The 15,976-nt window shown below is 52.2% G+C and overlaps 1 protein-coding gene across 1 annotated transcript in view; it reads left to right on the top strand.

Annotated features, from left to right (window-relative positions):
- Positions 1-7,663: 7,663 nt before the first annotated feature.
- Positions 7,664-15,976, top strand: part of Ptp4a3 (protein tyrosine phosphatase 4A3) — a 33,063-nt gene continuing 24,750 nt past the window's right edge. Inside the window, exon 1 of the mRNA XM_027403797.2 lies at positions 7,664-7,757. The gene's annotated coding sequence lies outside the window, so the exon portion shown is untranslated. The remainder of the gene's footprint in view (positions 7,758-15,976) is intronic.

The following is a 15,976-nucleotide window of genomic DNA, read 5'->3' on the forward strand; positions in this document are numbered from 1 at the left end:
AACCTCCATGGTGCCTGGTGCGCTCACAGGAATGTGTAGAGACTCTCTGACACTTCAGGACCTCCTTTTGGCCATGTAGTATCCACAGTCCTTGGTTAAGTCTCTCACTGATCAGCCTTAGAGGACCGGGCAAGGACTAGCCTGGGGTTATGGGTCTAATGGGCTTTGCCTCAGCGAGTACTTGTAGTGGTGGCATGCCTTGTGGCCAAAGTGGTTTGTGGCTGTATCTTCCTGAACCTTGACCTATCCTGACTGGATCGTGGTAGGGACTATGTGTTTTCATTGTCTGTCATTGTCCTCAAATTCTAGCCCAGGAGGCAGGCTGCAAGTGGCCCTGAGTCAAGACCCTCTACACCCCTTCAGGGATCTTGAAACCACAAGATTCCGGGTCAGAATCACAGAAATGCTCAATCCAGGGAAATCAAGGGAGGTAAAGCCCGGACGGCCCACATGATCAACCCTGACCTGAACTACCACAAGGGGGCGCTAATATGCCATGCCTGACACTATTACCCTGGAAGGAGACTTTGTAGTGGGCAGCTTGGTTTCTCTGCATCTTCACTGGCAAGAGCGCTCCTTAAAGGGGTCTGCCAGGTGCTGGAGTAATCAAAGACAGCAGCAGGTGACAGATGAGGCCAAGGGACCAGGAGGATTGGATGTGGAGACACACCTTTCCTCCCCTCAAGAAGGGTCTATTGTTCCCATAAGATACCCCACTTCTTTTCTGGTCGCTCTGACCAAGAGATCCTCTGGGGACTCCACGCTCTCTGCCTGGTGAGTGTCAGCTTCCTTCCTGGGAGGCTGGCCTTTGCCTTCAGTATCCTTTCTCGCTTATCTGCTGTGTCTACTGGTTGGCAGGTTTCGATTCTAGACCAGACACCTGGAAAGGTCCACTCTGAGGCCTGGGCCCATATGCCTTCCTAGATGCTAGTGATTGCTGCACCTGGGATGTCTGAGTGGGCTCCCTGGCTTCCATCTATATACTGAACTGGACAGCCTGTTACAATGCTCAACAAATATGTTGCCGAGAGCCAGAAAGTTCTAAGCATGCAAAGGGAGTTGCCTCTGTCACTCTCCTTGCCAAGATGCAAGCTCTGATGTCCCCCACCCCTTAACATCTCCTCTGGTGGTATTAGGAGCTCCACTTGGACACCAGTTGCTGAGGAGGAAAGCATCTTGTTTCCACACAGGAACCAGTCATGTTGCTGCAGTACTTGCTAAGTCTCAGCCTGCATGGGCTCCATGCTTTCTTTCCATGTCAGTGTGACCAACAGAAGACACTGAGTTTCTTGAAGGTAGATCATTCATGGGCATCTCAGCTTCTTGCCAAGTCTTCCCCTTGACTTATGGAATACGTTGGTCCCCTAGTGATCCCTAGAGGGAATATCCCAGGGGGCTTTGAGACTACATCTTGGAGGCTGATTCCTAGCCCAGGCAGCCACAGATGATCCACTGAACCCCTGGCTGCCTATCTGCTTATCATGGGATCCCAGGCCAGAACTGATCTGTTTGGCCACAGACCTCCAGCTTACAACAGTCCATCTGTTTCAGGCTACTTAGATGCTGTTTATTTGCAATCCTGAATAATCACCACACAACCAAGCCACAGTAACTGTGCACCATCTTGGTGGCACAGCTGCACAACAGGAGACCCAGGATCAGGCCCCAGGCCTTGTTTCCCCAGGGACACTACTGCTCACTTCTGTCCCCTTCACAGCAGAGTCTGTGGTGGGATTTGGCTCTGGGTGGTTGTGAAGTGAGGAAACCAACACAGAGGTGTGCTCCTGAAGGTTCACTGGTTATAAAACATCAGAGCACACATTCCAGACACCATAGGGTAGCAGGACAGGAGACTGGGGATACCCCGGGGTAGCATGACAAGATGTTGATGTGTGTTTCTACCAGTTTCCCTGCTAGTGGGGGCTAGCCTTTGGTCACTCCTCAGAGCTGGATACCATAAGAGGTGGGTGATAGGCTCTGTCAGTGAGGGAAGGGCCATGCTTTCCAGACAGCCACAGAAGCTAATCAGGATGTGAGGTGGTCCAGAACCTGGCCCCATGGTGGCTTCTCATTCTGTTTGGATGCTCTCTGCATCTCCCTTTTACCGCAAACTCTTTGTCTTTCTGCTCATGGCTGTCCTCAGGAAGGATCTTTATCATAGATTAACATTGCAAAAGTGTGTCTTGGGCAGGCAAAATGAAGCAAGTATGGCCAAAGCTGTCTTGCTCAGTCTTCTCCAAAGACCCTAGGATTATAACTGTTATTACCACTCTCTCTATGGATGGGGAAAATGAGCCACGTGGTCTCTCCCATTGCTGCAGGAGACACGGGATCCTTCTCTCCAAACCAACAACTCTCTCATCTGCTAGTTCGCTCCAATCTGGTAAGACACCCCTTGCATTTCCCACGGGTCAGGTCCAGAACCCCACTCCCAGAGTGACGAGTTTCGGCTTCGAGCCCTCAGCGGCTAGCCGCCCTTTGGACCACTGGGTCCATTTTTTGATTTCAGACTGCTGAGTCTCTTTCGGGCTTTCTTCTGAGTGTGCTCTCGGGCAGAGTGATCTGTGCCATTTTCGGCCTCCCCCATGGGAAATACATTTCACGGGACCTTTCCCCTTGAGGCCAGCAGACAGGTAAATGATTTTGCATTCTTTCCCCATGCATGAGGTTTGAGGTTTAGTTTTTCAGATCCACGAGGGGTCTCTCAGTTTTGTACCCTAGCACTGTCCATAGACTGGTACATTAATTTCTCAGACCTACTGTGGTTTTTTGGATGTTGTGCCTCTTGGACTCCGGTGTTCTATTGGTTTCACACATCTTTCTACCTCATTCATGGAGAAAAAAGTCACTTCTTCTGGCAGTCGGGAACGTGCTTAGGGCAGCCACCATTTTGGCCATGTGGGTTAACCTGGGAGTCATCATCTTGCCGGGTGGCCTGACCTGGGGGCCTCCATCTTGGCTATGTAGCCTAGCCTGTGCTACCCCTCCCCCCTTGACCTTGTGACCTAGCTGTAGGCACGCCTGCACAGTTCAGCAGTTTGTGCCGCCAAATCTGGCTGCCAGACTCCTTGCTTTTTATTTTTATTTTTTTTTGTCTCTGATTTCTTCTTTCACTGGCCTTGTAGCACATGGCTTGTTTATGGAATACTGTGCCTTTCCAGGCCCCCCTGTTTTTTCCTGCTTTGGCCCTGCCTTCTTGTAACTGGCAGTTTCTACTCTGTCCCTTTAAACCTCCTGTCTGTTTGCTACAATGTACGGATCAGAGATTACTCTTATCCAGTCCTGTTTGATATATCTGCTTGTCTCTGTACATGTGATTTAAATTTAACCTTATACTAAGCTAACTCTATATGCAACTTAAATTTAACTGTGCTAAGTCTCATATTTCTAAATTGTTATATATCTTTAAATGATGGTAAACAGTTCGGGCGCCAATGTTATGTTTTTATTTAAAAAGAGGAAAAGAGAAAGCTGCAAGATGAGACATGTTAACTAGTTTATTATATGGCCTGGCAGAGTAGGGAGACTAAGAGAGAAGAGGAACAGGGGTAATGGCTGACCACCATAGAGAGGCAGAGAGTGCATAGGTCAGAGAGAGCCAAGAAGAAACAGAGAGAGAGAGAGTAGAGAAGTGGCGTAAAGAGAGGAAGCAGAGAGAGAGTCAAGCAGGAAAGTTGGAGCTTTTAAAGGGAAGACTGCGCATGCACACTGAGGTTCCATGCATGCCCAGAGTCCTCATGCGTGGTGGGTAACGTGGTGATGACATAGCATGTTTTCTTGTGCATGCCCTGACCATTATCAGGGGGCAGGGTCGCCGATCAGCGTCAAAGCCTGAACCTTTCAATAAAGGTCTAATTTAACTTTATATTTAAAATATAAGCTAACTATGCAACTTAAATTTAACTGTATCCTTAAATGATGATGAACGCTTAAAATTATAAAGGTCTATTTCAAATTAACAAAATATTTATACCACTCAGTCTATCCTGTAACTGTTTACAAAGGTGAAGTTTCTGTTACAAAATTTTTCTCTAACTAAAGGCAAATTTTTGACTGCTGAATACTAAACAGACAGATAGTCCTCAAATGCTCAGAGATCTAGAGAACATGGCATTTGAAATGTTTTATTAAAAAGCTTTTTATAACAGAGAGACAGGCCAGCTGCTGGCCCCACCCCATTTCCTCCAAGAAGACTGGTGGGAACTGAAGAAACTCCAGCCACAAAAATGGCAATGCTGGCCACTGAGCAACCCTGTCCTTCACCTCAGCTGCTGCAGTTTGGACCATGGACAAGAGGACAATGGGATCGACTTTCCCCACGTTGCTTGGGCCAATGGTAGGTGAGTCTTCCTACAGTTTCCAATCCACAGGTCAGATGCCATCAGCAAGAAGGCAGGTGTCCTGCAGCCCACAACCATGGATGGAGGACCTTGGGGGTAGCTGTCCACACAGCCTGCTGACAAGCCTCTGCTATTCTTTTAATCATTAATTCAGGTAAAATCTTATCCTTCTCAAGAACTCTGATGTTTTTGATGACTGGTAGTCTTGCCAGTTTAAAGCAAAACAGATTTCAGGAACAGGTATTTTAGGGTTTATCTATGTGAAGATAAGAAAATGTAAGTTATAAAGGTCTGAGAATGGAAGGTCTAAGATGGTAATGTAAAGTGTATGAATTAAAGTTATGAAGGTCTGAGGATAAAAAGGCTTAAGTGATGATAAAGTGAGTTGAGACATTAAAACGAATGAAATATGTTCCGGATTTCTCTATTTCTCATGCTACTGTTCATAGTTAGTAAAGTTCTACAATGCCACTATACGATCATAACTACAAGGTCAAGATTAAGGTGCTTTTCATTGTCCTAGAAAATATCTGTCAATTTTAAAATGTTAATGCTTTCAGCCATGTCACTTCTAGCATAAATATGCTGCTAATGTGTCTAATACTTATGTTTCCACAAACTCTAAGGATTCTTGTAAGTTCCAGGGAGCCGAATTAATTGGATCCAAACAGGTCAGATTCATTCCAAATAAATATTATTCAACCTTTCCCTGGTCCCACACTCCCGTCCCTCATCTTGGGACCTCTCAGGAACCCCTCCCCCATCTTACAGTCTTCCCCTCAAGTACCAGGACCTAAGAATAATTTTTTTCCTAAACTTAACCTTGTCCTCTGCTCTGCCAACATCTTGCCAGGTCTAAGAGGTGCCAGAATTCCAAACAGCTTGGACTGAGATGAAGCAACTACTCCAGGAAGCCCAGGACGTGGCAGCACCCCAGTTTCTCAGTTCCCCCAAAGATGGTCAATGCCCACTAGCCCAGCAGGAAGCAGTCTTGAGAACTCTATGTCCTTATTCCCTAACCTGCCATGTCTAACACCCCACCTTTTTAATAATAAGTAAAGGTGGGAATGAAAGGCTCAGGCATTATGCTGCCCTGCCCCTGTTACTTGGCAGAATCTACTCAGGCAGTACCCTGGTCAGCCCAGGGTTCCATGGGAACAGAGTCTGCACATGGTGTAGAGGACCCCTGCCCACTTACACTCTCTTCTCTTCTCTTCCTCTTCCGCCCTCCTCTCTCTCTTCTCTCTTACTCTCTGCCCTGCTCTGTTCTTCCATTTCTCTCTCCCTAGCTTTCCCTCCCTATAAGAAACCAGTTAATGTGTTCTCTATAGTTCCATGTCCATCTCCCGACTTCTAATTTAAGCAAAAGAATAACAATGCAGCCCAAGGAGGGGGCTCAGAAGTTACTTCCTTTGCATCAGCCTACCCCCACATCCTCCTTTATAGACCTGCTGACCTGGTGGCTGGAGGTGGCTTCCTGGAAATCCACTTAGCATCGACCTCATCCTTGTCCTCTGAACTAATCTGCTGAGCCTGTTGCCCTTGAGGGCGGGCAGCTCTAGGTCCTTCTGCTCCAGATAGGTCTAAGGCAGAGGGGCAGGATGCTTTCAGGGGCTATGTATACATCTACAACTTCTGCATGAATGGCTTGAGCCTGGAATTTGAGAAGCATATGACTCATCCTCTACCTTCCCCTTGCCCAATCCTCATCTCACCATCCCTTGTGTAGAATAAGACAGCCTGAGACCCCCTTTTCCCGCAGGAAACCTCAGGATCCTATCCACCCCTCTCCCATGCCCCAGCACCTTCCAATCCACTAGTAGCTGGTGGCAGGTACTGGCAATCGAGGTCACTCAGCATCCCCTGAGCTTCTGCCGGGGCGTCTATAAAACAAGGCTGCAGAGCTTCCTCCACTGAAGGAGGTATTCTTTTGGGACTTTGGGTTTGAGCACATGGTCTGGCATTGGAAGTGTCTGAAGAAGCATGGGCTGGAATCCATCAGGTTGGTGTCTCCTCCTGGCCACTGGCTGCTAGGGCCTGGGTGCAATGGAAACCCTAGGCTTCCAGAGGCCGAATGAAAGACAAACCCAATCACTGTCCCCAGCAAAAATGCTGATATAAAATACCTGAAGCTTTGGGTAGGAGAAGAAGGGAAGAATTGGGGGAAAGTAAGGAGGAGGGTGCTGTACAGGTGAGAGTAAGTCAGTTTTAAAAATAAGCAACTTACCGGGCGGTGGTGGCACACACCTTTAATTCCAGCACTTGGGAGGCACAGGCAGGCTGATCTCTATGAGTTTGAGGCCAGCCTGGCCTACAAGCCCGAGTTCCACAACAGCCAAGGCTACACAGAGAAACCCGGTCTTGAAAAACCAAAACCAAAACAAAACAACAAACACCCCTTCCTCCAGCAACTCAAAGACACACAGCCCTATGATGAGATGTTTTGTGAGATGCTGAAACAGGTACTGAATTCACAGAAGAGCTGGGGGCTTGTTCTTTCTCCTAGGACCATTGTCTTGACCTCTCTGTGGCTATTTGATGAAATACACCACATAGAGGACCCTGAGATATGAAGACAGCTAACGTATTCCCGGAAGGGCTTTTGGAGAGGGTGAGGTGACAGTAGCTGGGGACCAGGTTAGGTAGCCTGAGGACAAGGTGGGGTATCTGTCCTTCACCAGTGTCCTGGTGTCCTTGTAGGATGTTGCACAGAGGGTCCTCACTTTAGCTTTCTAGTGTCTCTCCTGTGACTGAGGAAGAGTGGGTGAATGGGTGACTTTGGAGCAGGGAAGACAACAATCTGGACATTTGATTGGTTGGATTGGTGCACAGGGGCACAGGATTGTGGCACTTTGAAGGGTGAATCTTGAAGGTTCCACAGGCTGGGCAGGACATCTAGCACAGAGGTAGGGGACAATCCAGGTAGGGGAGCAAGTCTCCCAGCCCGTTCTCAGAGGCGCCTCACCCCCAGAATCCACTTAGCACAAAGGGGTCTCAAATTCGACCTGATCATAGGTTCCCAGGCTTGATGGCTGTTGCCTGCTGTTCTGTGCACCAGCCAACTTTTCCTTGGACGAGGGACTTTGCTTTACAAGACCTAAGGGAAACAGGAGGGCTCTAGAAGGTCCGAGGAGCCTCTCTGGCCTGAGCTGCCTAGGTATCATGGTACAAACAGTCGACCAGATTGGTCCTTAGTGGGTGCCCCCAGACCTGGTAGAGGCGCGCGCGCCTGCGACAGCGCGCACAGGGGCTCTCCCATTGGGCTGTGCCCCCACGTGACCCGGTACGCGCACCGAGACGGCGACGCCGAGGCCGCGCCCTCGCGCGCACACGTCCTGACGGCGCCGAGACCGCGCCCCTGTGCGCGCTCTTGCCGAGCCCTCCGCGTTGTGCCGGCGTCGGCGCCCGGACCGCCAGGTCAGTCTCCACCGCGCCGCTCGGGCGGGGGCGCGCAGGGGGCCGTCGGCGGGGGCGCCGCCTCGGGGCCGCGCAGGCGGGAGCGAGTACCGGCCTGAGTGTTTGCTCCCGGCGGGGGCCGCACCCCGCTGCCGCCCCTGCGTGAACCCAGCTGGTGGCTGCCACGTGCAGGGCCGGAGCCGCAGGGAGGCCAGGCGTGGGGATGTAGCCAGCTGTTTCCTCGCTGTGTCGACCAGACTTGCATGGTGGAAGGGGTGACTGCTCCCATTTCTAGGGGTGCAGAAGATTCCCCTAACATCTGCCCGGTTTTCATCTTCCCCAAGGTCCCTCTCCAGAATTGGCACCCCCTCAGTTTCCTTCTCTGCATAGCTTGGAGCATAGAACTCCATAGCCTTCTCTGCCTCCCCCGTGGATATCAGTGGGTCACCCTTGGAAGCTGGGCACCAGGTCATGGATCCCTAGGGAACCAAGTCCTGGGCTCAGCATCCTAGCCCAGTCCAGGTGGGACAGCACCTCATTATCCATGGGTGCTGCAGCATGAGCAGGGGTGTTGCAGCCTGTTCAGGTGCAGCCGGGTTAAGCAGGTGACTCCTGATGGGCCGGAGGTCTCCTGGCAGGGACCTGCAAGCATGGATTAGGTGACATGGTTAGCTCCAAGGCAGGTAGAGTGACCATTCTTCTGACCCCATCCTTGAGGGGCTAAGTGTGTTCCCAGCGGTTGTCACAGTGTGCTGTGTCCCATGGCTAAGTGGTGCACCTCTCTTTGGCTGTGTGATGTGGAGGAAGCTTCCTAGAGCCCTGGTGTGGAGGTCAGTGCAGTGTGGACTCCTTGGTTGGTGCTGACCAGGTAGAAGTCACTGCACACAGTGCCTGTGACCTCAAATCCTCCCACAAGATTATAAACCACAGTAACAGATGTGGGCCTTATCAGAGCCTGCAATGGGGAGAGTGCAGGCAACTCATGGAACCTGTGGCCTGTACCAAGGGAGGCCTTGGGGCCCCTTCCATCTGCCCCTGCACTCTTACTGTGAATGGGAGGTTGCTCTAATGCCATGGGAATGTTCCTAAATGCCCCCTCAAGAAGGATCTGGCCACCTCTCTTGGCCAGGCCTGGTGCTTGACTCGGAGGTGCTGATGGTAAGCCTAGGATCCTGGTGTCTGATGGATAGGGCCAAAGCAAGCAGTCTGGATAGATGGGTCATTGATGCTGAAATAGGAACCTACCAGGACCTCTTCCCTGCCAACTCGGGGAGGACTTTCCCCAGTGTCTCCTGCCAGAACAAGGCTTGGCTGAAGGTGATCAGCCCATGTGGTTGCTGTGTCAGAAGGAGAATGAAGGAGGTTCTCTTCCATAGACCCATAGCTTGCATGGTGGTGGCTGGAAATGACAGAAGGACCTCTGGCCAGGGGAGCTGGCACTCACTGACTCAGACTTGGCAGTGCCTGGGGTGTGAGCACTGCCAAGTTGCCTGCTTGATCTCACTGCCGTGATGTTGGGATAGTGCACAGAGCTGGCCTCTAGGATGACACAAGCCTCCTGATGCCCGATGGTGATGGTGAGGCACTAGGAAGGTGAAGTAGTGTCCCATTGGCATCTGTCCAGGGGCAGAGCCAGGAGCTGCTGGACCTGGAGCTGGCAGAGCAATGATTATTTCCCCAAGCCTCTGGCCTTGCCTTGCTCCCAAAGAGCTGAATGTAATAGATGTGATTGAATGGTGTGCTGTGGTTCTCACTTACGGCCATCCATGCTGCATCCTTTGTCTGGGCTGCTCTTCATACCTGTTGCTTGTGAGGTCACCTCCTACAAAAAAAATATCCCAGCCCACTCACTCCACCCTAGCCACCTTTACTGTTCTGCTTCTCTGGTCCCCGCACATTCCCTGCCCACAGTGGCTTCTTCAGCATCTACATGTGTTACTGTGTGAGGCTGGACCAGACCCATGCCTGGCTGTGGATCAGAAGCACCCCTGATTGTATGGTTTGAGGTACATACCCCCAGAGCTTCCTAATTTCTCTCTCCCTCTCTCTTTTCTCCCTTCCCCCTTCCCTTCTCTACCCTTCCCTTCTCTACCCTTCCCTTCCCTTCTTTCCTTCCCTTTATTTCCAAGACAGGGTTTCTCTGTGTAGCTCTGGCTGTCCCAGAATTCCCTCTGTAGATCAGGCTGGCCTTGAACTCACAGAGATCCACCTGTCTCTGCCTCTTGAGTGCTGGGACTAAAGGCGTGCGCCACCACAGGGCTGTGGTGTGGTGTGGTCTGGCGGACCTTTCAGACCTGGAGCGTAGTGGACTGGGCTGATCTTAGGTTGGCAATGTACATGTAAAAATCCTACCCTGTATCCCCCAATTGGACAGGCTGGCCCTTCAGGTGGTGTGACACAGAGGGGCTGCTGATGGTCCTGGGGCCACCAACAATGCAGCCCTAAGCTATATCACGGTGAATAGGGTAATGAAGCATAGTTGAGGGTCTGAGGGAGAGAATGGGGCTGAGGGGTTATGAAGGCTCTATAGGTGTTCACCTGATAGAGGGCGTGTGTCTCCTATCAAAGGATGCCTCAGGCCAGCATGCCAAAATCTCATCATAATCATTTTGACCTGGGCCAAGGCTGGTAGGCCAGCGACCATTCAGACAAGGAACAGGCTGCTAGTCTAGTAAAGACGGTGGCCTAGAGGGGTCTCTGCTGTCACCGTAATGACAGAACTGAGATTCAGGAGCTCTGTTGACCACTCAGTGACCACGTGGCATGGAGCTCTCAGCCTGGCAGCATTAGCACTCAGGTCTTTCCCCAGAGCCTTTGAAAGGAACACTGGGGTGACAGTGTGTGTATACAGTCATCTTCCGTGGGAAGCTCCACCCTTCCCTGAAGTTCAAAGCACATGGGCTCCCTGATGCCCACCTGCCTGTCTCCCACAAGAGGCCTTGGTGACTCACACATGTGTGTTGAGTCTGTGGAGTGTGCCACAAGAGTCAGGATGATGCTGTGTGGTCTTTACTCCAGACCACTCAGCATCCTGGCCCAGCTGTTGTAGATCACTTCTGCCTTGCCCAGAGCAGGGGCTGATTTTTGGCCTTGTGTGGAAGCCCTGTCACTGCATGGCCAGGTGCTGGGGAAGGTTCCAGTAAAGGAGGGGGCTCTTTAGTAGTGTCTGGTGACATTAGTGGTGACCACAAGGCCCTTTGGACATCTTTCTCCTTGCTTTCACCCAGACTGTGGGGCTATTAGCCTGTCCTACAGCTCTATAGGACCTAGAAGTACGGGAATGTGCCTAGGGCACCCTGCTAGTTGAGCAGGGATTTGGACATTGCCATCTAGGGCTAGAGACCTGGCCCACCACTGTGGTATTATGCTGTTTTCTGGGGATGGGTTTGTGGTAGAGCAGGGGTTCTCATTGTCAGGTTGGGGACCTCAGAAACAGACAACTCCAAGATTCCTGGGTGTGTGCAGTTGAATTCCCAGCAGGCAGCCAGGTTCTCATTGTCCATGGACTTAGCAGAGTGTGGGTGCCCACAGTGTGGCTGTTCCTGGTGTGCTGGTGCCCCAACATGGAGGGTAAAGGTCACACTTGCTTGAGAGTGGCCAGTAGGAGTGGGTCAGAGGTGGTGGGACAGGTGACCCTAGCTTGGCTGGATCAGTTTGGGCATGAACTTCAATGTCTCTTCAGCTACATGTTACAGCCAGTGTTCAGCTGATGGATGGAGCCAGGGTACTGAGCCAGGGGCCTGACACTTGTCTCAAGACTACCAAGGATCTACTAGGGACCCAGCTAGGGAGACAGGTGTTTACTGGATGAGACTGGTGACCAGCAGTGGGCTGCCTCTGGGTTCTGTCTTTCTCACTCTAGTGAGCCAGCTGTTGTGTACATTCCTGCCACTTCCCTCCAGCGTCAACATGAATGTTTGGACCAATGTCATCTGGGGAGGCAGGCATGATAGCCTGTTTTACAAAGCAGGGGCAAACAGGGGTTTTGCTAGCCTGAGTGTATGGTTCTTCCTGACACAGTTCTGGGTGGTGCCTGCCACAGAAAGACATACCCTTTACCTGCTGCAGAGCCTGAGGTGTGTGGTTCAGCAAGGCTGTCACATCCTCAGGTCAAATGGCTTTTGAATCCCATGATCTAGATATCTGGGGGGATAGACCTGGGGGTTGTTGGTGTGGGTGAAGTGAGGCTCAGGGTAGGCATTTAGAAAGAGGGATCCTGCCTCCAAGCCTTAGCACCACAGTGGGGTAACCCACCCGGTCTTTCCAGACTGCTGTTTGCCCTTCTAAAGGAAGTGACCTGTCATGGTACTACAGTGAGGTATTACTGTCCTCTGCCACTGGGGCCAGAGGGGTCTAGGAAATTATATTACAGAAATCAGCCCCTCCTGCTGCCCTGCCCTTTGGCTCCAGTCTGCTTAGTTTCTACCTTGGTTGCTTGCTCTTCCCGACCCTGGGTAGTCCATGCAGACTAGGGAGGGATGGAGGAGGCCTGCCTGGCCATGCTGGGCTGGAGGCCCTAGACAGGGCCAGCTTGAGGCACAGGCAGAGGCTACTGGGTCCTTGCAGGTACAAGGGGCTTAATGGGCCAGTGATCAGGGTCTGGAAGATGGGTGAGGGTTCAGGTTCCCTAGTGGGTGGCCTTCAGGTAAGTATTTGCTTACTGAAGATCTAAGGCTGGACCAGACCCATGACAGGCTGTGGGTCAGAAGCATCCCTGACTGATCGTATGGTTTGAAGCACATACCCTCAGGGGCCTAACATTCTTTCAAAGGTGGCTCCAGATGAGAGGTTGGTTGCCTGGACCTCAGAGTACTGTGTTTTTATTCCTCAGTTTCTTCTTGGAATCAGTGATGGGCAGCAGGAGCCACAGAATGCTCTAGAGCAATGCTGGTGGGCTGGAGCCTGATCTATGGGCCGAGGATTTCTTTAGGCCCTTGGCAGCAAGGCATCTGGAGGACATTCAGAAGAGTGGAGGACTGTTAAGCTGGCACAGGTCTAACTGGGAAAGCAGGGTCAGGGCACTACAGGTCTAGCTGACCAGGCTGCCTCAGTCTCTTTGTGTAGCAAGGAGATGACCATTTACTAGCTAGAGAGATGACCATTTACTAGCTAGAAGGCTCCATTGGGCCTCAGTTTCCTCTCTGTGGCATCTTGTGGACCTTCTTTCCCCAGCTTCTCTATCTCTTTCCCCTCCTGGGATCTGTGGAATCCTGTGGAAGCCTGTTCACAAAGCCTTGGGTTTACCAGACACAATCAAAGCCTGGACTGGCCCAGAAGAGGAGGTAGGCCAACTGCAGCAGGCAGGCTTGCCTGTCATGTCCCCTTCCCATGGGACCAGGGCTCCCACTGCACTCTGCCTGAGCCTTCCTGTGACTCAGGATTCCCGGAAGAAGTTCAGCTGTGTTTGGAGGATCCCCTGTGCCACCCAGGATCAAGCCCTCCTGACCCATCCATCATGGCTTCTGCAGTGGCTCACAGTGTCACTTGCTGCTCCCTGCTGCCTGTGCTCTAGAGAGGATGCCTCTCCTTTTTGGCAGCCCTCTCTGGCAATGCCCACTGGTCCTGAAACTCTGCCAAGGCAAGCAGTTCCCTCTAATCTCCCTGTCAGGGCAACACTGAGGCCCCTCCTCCAGGGTCAGCCTTCCTCTGGCTGGCTGCCCCAGAGACCTAACATGTGCTGGGAATTGCTGTGCAGAGCTTAGAGGTGCCTAGGACTCCCAGTTGTCCCTCCCCAGTGACGTCCCTGCCCCCTCCACTGGCCTTGGGGAACTTAGGCATGGCCCTGAATATACTGATCTTGGATGAATCTCTGCCTGCCCTGCCCTTTCTGGCTTCAGTTTTCATATTTGCAGTTAGGAGTTGGAGGGGAACACAGGCCCCCATAGTAGATTGGTGGCATGTCAGTACAAAGCTGGCCTGGGTGCTGTTTCCTGGCTACCTGAGCTGGGCTGCTGCAACTGGATCGGATGTCCATAGATAATTACACCCCTGCTCTCTTGTAGGCCTACAGCCTGTGGAGGTGCTGTCTGCTGGTGCTTTGATTTCCCTTTCTTGGGGTTGGTGTGGACCTGCCGTGGCTTCAGAGCTCACACAGAAGAGGGCAACAATTAAAGCCCATTGGTCATTCATTGGTCAGGCTGTAGATTTGGTCATGTTTGTTGTAAAAAGCCTAGGGAAGAGTTTCCTTGGATGCTGGCCGTCCATTTAATGCTCAGCTCTACAGGAACAGGATGCCAGCATTGCACTTGAACTTTCCCATGGCCTTGACAGTGGGCCTCTGGTCCCTGGGTCTGGAAGGATTGTTGTTTATTGCCTGTTTCCCTGCCCCCCCATTTATAATGGACGTTCTAGACAGCTAGGGACGTGCATTTGGGCACTGTGTGAATCTTTTAGTCCCATCTCCTGGCCCTGAGCCCACATCATCCTATTGCCACTGTATGGAGGATGAGGATTCAGGCCTTGGCCTTGTTCTGCCTCCCCAGGTCTCCTGGAAGCTGTCCTGGTCTACAATGGCTTCATAGAAAAGTAGAGGGGGTGGTCCTGTCCTAGAGCGTCCCACACAAACTGAGCAGGATTACAGGGGACAATAATTACCTTCCTGGGGCGTGTTACTCTATGACCTAGAGGTTGTGTGGCAGGAAGAGTATTCCTCTCTTCCCTGGTAGTCAGATGGGCTTCTGGGAGGTGGTGGTATCATGGTATGGAGGGAGAGGCTAGTGGGGTGAAGCCCACATTACCTGAGCCCTTTTGGGTTGGTGGTGGGCACTAGTCCAGGGTACCTCTTTAATCCTCAAGGTAACCAGGAGTGGCTGCTCTAACTACCTCACTCCACCCCACTCCCATTTTCTTAGGCAGCAAGCTGCCTTCTGTGGCTGGCCTCCAGCAGGTGGCACAGTTGGGAAGTGGCAGTGTAAAGCAGAAGTCAGGCTGTTGGTATATCTTTGCAGAGTGGTCTGACCCAGCTCTTGGTCCCTTTGTTTATGATGAACCAGAGAGGGGAGCCTCCGGGGTGGTGGTGGTGGTGGTGGTGGGGGGGTGGTGGTGGGTGGTGGTGGGGGTCGGTGGGTGGATGGGTGTGTGTGTGTGTGTGTGTGTGTGTGTGTGTGTGTGTGTGTGTGTGTGTGTAACCCAGCACAGCTGTGGCTCGTGGTTCCTGTTCTCTCAGTGATGGGGGATGTGATTAGCTCATGGGAGGTCCTGCTGCTGCTCTCTGCTGTCATTTGACTGTCAGGCCCTCAGTTTCCTTCCCTATCAGTAGGTGTGAAGCCTCTGTTTGGGGACACTGGGAGGCCTCTGCTGATGTGAAGCAGGCCTCCTTGCTTCCCTGCTTCTCTGTCTCCTCCCACTAGCCCCAGTTCCCACGACTACCCAGTGCAGGAAGCCATCTGGAGGGCTTATTTACCCTCCCCCAGACTCCCTGGCAGGAAGTCACCGGAAGGGCTGTCCCCAGGGGCCCCAGCAGGCTTGTGAGGACAGCCAGTGGCTTGGGGTCTGTGCTGTGGAGTCCCCTGGTAGAGCAAGGGGGGCAGGGAGCCAGGAGAACAGAACTAGGCAGGGCTGGGAGCTGGATATTTGGGCCGAAGTAGGGTTGAGCCAGTCATCCAGGGGCAATCTGTCTGCCTGTCCCCTCTCCACCTACCCCTCCCCCACCCAAAGGGAGCCCAATTGCCCCTGCTCTCAAGACTTACAGGACACAGGCAAAGCCACTTGGACTCCAGCCCAGGGTGGTCTGTGTAATGTGTGTGGGGTCTTGAGAGCTGGTGGGGACTCTTAACATTGCATAGACCACCAGGTGGAGGCTGTGTCGAGGAGTGATCTAGGGGCAGGGCAGGGAACTGAAGAGAGCTTAAAAGAAGAGGATGTGGCCTTTGGGAGGGCAGGGGCCCCTGGGAGTGAGAAGCTGACATCTCAGACATGGGGCTGAGGGTAGAGGAGAGAGGAGCAGAGAGATCTTGAGACACAAATAGCACCATTCCTGGTGGTTATGGCCCTACAGATCCCTCTTTGCTTCTTCCTCAGAATTCCCTATCAGCTCATTAGCCTGGCTATTTAGGCCCAGGGTTTAGGCCATGCATGTCCAGATACCCTGGCATTTGTGGCAGCTTCACTGTCTAGTAGCTAGCCTAAGTGTGACTGACAGGGCCTGGGGACTGTTCCCACAGACGCTGCCAGCTGGGTCTGCCCTGCCCCAGGAGGGACCTTGAACCCTGTGGGACCTGTGGCCTGAGTTCTTGGCAGCC

This window comes from Cricetulus griseus, chromosome 2, assembly GCF_003668045.3.
Source record: "Cricetulus griseus strain 17A/GY chromosome 2, alternate assembly CriGri-PICRH-1.0, whole genome shotgun sequence".
NCBI classification, from domain to species: Eukaryota; Metazoa; Chordata; class Mammalia; order Rodentia; family Cricetidae; genus Cricetulus; species Cricetulus griseus.